This window comes from Bidens hawaiensis, unplaced genomic scaffold, assembly GCF_021521415.1.
Source record: "Bidens hawaiensis isolate Kalapana, Puna unplaced genomic scaffold, B.hawaiensis_p1.1 tig00006862_1, whole genome shotgun sequence".
NCBI lineage: Eukaryota > Viridiplantae > Streptophyta > Magnoliopsida > Asterales > Asteraceae > Bidens > Bidens hawaiensis.
In genome coordinates, this window is record NW_027491468.1 from 487403 (window position 1) to 492277 (window position 4875).

Consider the following 4875-nt stretch of genomic DNA (forward strand, 5'->3'; position numbering starts at 1 on the left):
AGAGTAGAGTGGATTATCTATTTAAACCTCTATAAATTCAATTTTGTCTTTCTAACCCTTAACTCCTTACATTCTTTTGAACTTACTTCTTGAGTTCTAAAAAGAGTTAAGAAAACAAGATTAAAAGTGTTTTAATCAAAGAGAATTTAAGAAAACTAGCCGCCCCCTTTAGTTTTTTACAACCTATATAAAGAACTTGACACCTACACGCCATAGAGCGACTTTAGTTGACCTTTAACCCGTTGTTAGTAGAAAAAAGGGTATTGAGTCACCACTTTAGTGTTGGATTGAAGCACTCGATCGAAGAACAAGCTCGGGAATGAAGACTTGATGGCATACACACCACACAACAGTCATATCTTTTTATTTTATCATGATGTTCATGTCTATTTTACTGCTTGTTACATTCTTTCACATCCTACTTCTCGAGTTCTAGAAAGAGTTAACAAACAAGACTAGTGTTTTTATCAATTAAAATTTAAGAAAACCTTTTCACCCCCTCTGGCTTTTTAGAATGCATATAAAGAAATTGACATCTAAAACACAGAGATTTTAGACGACTTTTAACCCGCTTTTTGAAGAAAAAGAGGGTATTTTGCCACCACTTTAGTGTTGGATTGAAGTATTCAGTAATTAAAGAACATTCTCATGATTGAATACTTATAGGTGTACACCACGCAACAATCTTATGCATCTATTAATATCATGTGCATGTCTATTTTACTGTTTGTTTGATCTTTAACACTATGGAAGGCTATCACTTAGGTTAACATGAATTTTGACATGCTTTGACACCATTTTGGTTTGTTTTATCTATGAAGCTTATTTGGAATTAGTAAATTTGTATTCTTACTGTCTTTATTTCCTGTTTATTTATGTAGTTGTGTCGATTTTAGGGTAGAGGGCTGTGCTTTAGAATTGGTGGATACTGTCTTTAATTTTGTCTACATTGTCCTTTGCAAATTGTGATTTACTGTTAACTAACATGCTTTCTTTCTTATCTTGATTGGATCTAAATTGTTAATTTAGTTCACATATTAATCTCATAACATGAATTGAACACGGGGCTGAACTATTTTTGATTCTTCATTTTATTGAACTCAAAACACCATCTATAACAATTTGCAAGGAATAACAAGGCCACAAGCTGATATTACTCTATTAGTGTTGGAACATAGTCTTGTTGGTTCATATTTGAACAAGTGAAAGGGGTTGGTACAAGATTGAAGCTTGGTGTGCATGGTGGTGGTTAAGTCAGAACAGGTCAAGGGTATTCAAGTCTCAGTAATTATGGTTGTCTTTTTTAATTATCTTTAGGGGATTATCAGTTAAGATTTTTATTTGGATTTATTGTGTATTCTAGTAAAGTGGACTGAAACTGAATTAAAATATTGGATAACTGTGTTTATAAATTATTATATTAGGGGAACCCTTAAAAAATATAGGAAACAAACCAGAAACTCTAGACAAACGTATACGAGCCGTGGGCTAATGATAATAAATAAACAGCAATCGGCTTTTAACAAAAATAAAGTTTAATAAACAATAACATTTATTACACCAATACAGTTGTTCCCACCAGAGTTTTTTGTGGTTGACCACTTGGTGAAGCCCGTAATGGTGCTGCTATCCCATTGCTAGATGAAGGTGGTATGGGTTCTTGAGCCACGTCACCATCTTTCAAAACAGGATTAGGAGCCTCAGCGGGTGGCATCAATTGAGGTGTCATGAGCGAGAATAATTGACCAGGCACTGCTGGACTCATGTATGATGGTCTCTGATCTTCTGGTAATTGTAGGCAGCGGTTTCCTAAATCCCACCAAAATGTAACACAAACAATAAAAAAGCTATGAGATATACACAAACAAATCAAAATTATGATCAAGAAAAACATAAATACGTGGTTTGACTTGAACTCTAAACAACATTTAACCAATAAACTGAAAAGACAACGCTTGAAGACATGGTACTAATTAGCGTGTTAAGTTTTGTTCTCTAGGCAAAAGATAGTGTAAAAGTTTCATCGAACTTAAAAAGTAACGATTCTGATCTAAAAAGCGAAAGGTAACAACTAACAAGATTAATAAACTTACTTCTATATTTGGAAGCAGTAGCCGGATAAGATGTAATAACACCATCAACTTTAGCTCCATTAACATACGTGTTAATTTCAACATACGGGTCTGAAAAGAAGTCCCATGGCTGTGAAACAAACTCATTGTTATAAAACTGCACATACACAGGGAGCTTGAAAGCGTGAAGCTTCGCAACATCATCAGTTTGATCACCAAGAATTCGGAAACACAGATTCCTTCCCAATAATTACTGAATTGGCAAATTCACTGATGTCCACAATTTTTGAATTGAGGACATCACGTATATTCTCAATAACTTCATAAACAAGCTCATGCCTGTTGCTTCTCGCCTTGAACAATTTCAAAACTGCACTATCCGATGACTGAATCAAGATTTTCTTGGTCCTCTGGTTATTTATTCTAGATTTATTCAAAACATTCATTACCGCATCTGTCACACTTAGTCCTTGATGAGCAGCTAAGTAGGCTGCATTCTGCAAGTTGTAAGAACAAAAATGGTATCACTTTGGTTGCGGTAATAGATGAACAAAATTATCTTGAGTACTCACCTTAAGGTTGATTAGGACACCAGAAACTGAGGTGGCATTACTAACAAAGTCCAAAAAGTCGGATAGTCTCATAAAGTTGCCAGCATTTACAAATCTTGGATTTCTTTGTAAAGTGTAGTTTGTATATGGCGTGTAAATTACAGCTAAAACATTAGGAACAAGAAATAAGAAACAAGAAAAACAGGTTATATTAACAAAATGAAAAAACTAGGGAGTAGAGTAGTTACGTTTAAGGCTCTGAATCTGGTCCCAAGAAAGACTGAATGTAAATATCCCAGCATTAGGTTGAAGCTCAGGAATGATTGTTTTCAAACTTTTAAACCACGAATAGGCGACAGTTGTTATGTCAAGGAGGTCTATTGAACCTAAACAAATAGGTATCCCGTCACTTGTTATTTGAACAGGACAATCGATATTATCCGCACCATCAGAAACAGCTTTTTGGTATGCCAAATCAGTACAGCCCGGGTAGTCACCACTTGCTCCTTCATATGATATAATCACGGGTTTTTCTGGACAAAAAATAATGTCACTGTTAACAATGTTTATCTTTCAACAACACTAGAAATGGTTATGGATTTACACTCAAATATAGCATCAGTACCTTGTGTTTGGTTTTCGCCCAAGTTCGATAAGCAATCTGTAGGATAACACACGTAGAAATTAGAATCCAGAGGAGCAATAACAACAAAGTGAGTAAACAAGCTTACCAAATGCTTCAGATGGAGTTATTGGGTTATCAGAGAGCACACCATCAACAGCAAATACACCATTGTCGACATATTGGAGATACTCTTGTACAGGGTCATAACTGTAATTATATGCGAGTTGACCATCATTTACAAAATCAGAAGCAAAAACTTCTAGACCCGCTTTATGAGCATCGGCTACCAACCAAGTAGCCGGTTGCAAATAGAAATCACCCCAACAGGCCATATATATGCTTTAGGAACAATAATTCCTTGGGCAAACGTTGTGATCAATTTCAGATTGCTCAAAAGCGAACCATATGTTCGGTTAGTCGTAGGCTCGGTTTCATCAGGTCCAAGAAACCGAAAAACTAGTTTGGTTGTTTTGGGATTAACTCCTGTCACAATACTTCTTAGAAAATCCACTTCAGGTGATGGTATGTATTTAATTCCAAATTTTCTTGAAGCAGCCATCACATAGCTTCTCATGCTCAAATTATGTTGGCGGTAAAACGCATCATGCTGGACGTTCAACCACAGTCCCGGTGGCTTTAAGCAGACAACCTCCTCAACAGTAAGAATTTTTGAAGAGCCATCAAAATATGGAACTCTAGAGTAGATCCCCTGTGTTACTATTATAACAATATTATTTGGTTATTAACATTTAACCATACTAAAATTGACCAACCAGTATAAAAACTGAAAGTAAGAACTTACAAAAGTATTTGTTAAGGTCAGCAACGGTGAAATCAATAGGGAAGTATCCCTTGACAGGTACTCCGTTGACATTGTAGGTCTTTTCCCCCTTATCAAACATGGGATCGATCAATGTAGAAGAGTTTTGAAGATCCAAATTTGGAAAACAGATGCCGATGTTATCTTTCGTTAATTGCACATCACACCATAGAATTACATCGGGTACGCTAGTAAGCATGGCCAACTTGTAGGCCAAGAAACTGGAACTAGGAAATAGCCCTGAAAATCCACCATTTGCAACCACTAATGGGCGCTTTCCTGCAAAATATATATACATCAGCAAAAGCTTCTATAATCTTATAAAATTTAATGATCAAATAAAAATTTCATCTTGTTGTACAAACAAAGGAAGTTTATAAATGAATTACTCTCTATTACTTCCTTATATTTTCTCTATGAAAAACGTGTGTTTAGACTGTATATTAAACAATAACTATATAAACAATACTAAGATAAGTATAAGAAAAGTAGTTATACCAGTTAGAGTTTTCCAATGAGAATTCGTGTTAACAGATCCTCGAGCACCGACCAAGGAGATCAACGGGATTAACGTTAACAAGTAGGCAAGGTTCCACATTCCTGGCAAATATATGTATGCAAGCTCTCGTTGAGTATATAGTTTTTTTTTTCTTGAATGCTTGAAATGTGAAGTCTGAACAAAATATATATATAAGCTATTGGAAATTTGGAATGGACCTTATTTTCTCCTTAATCTCCTCTCTTAGTCTAATCACTTTGACTTGCCTCCATTTTAGCCTAATCTTAATATTTTCCTTTATAATAAAA

General features: G+C 35.1%; 1 pseudogene; it reads right to left on the minus strand.

Moving 5' to 3' along the window:
- Positions 1 to 1555: 1555 nt before the first annotated feature.
- LOC143633702 (glycerophosphodiester phosphodiesterase GDPDL3-like) lies at positions 1556 to 4666 on the minus strand (annotated as a pseudogene).
- Between the last annotated feature and the right edge of the window lie 209 nt (positions 4667 to 4875).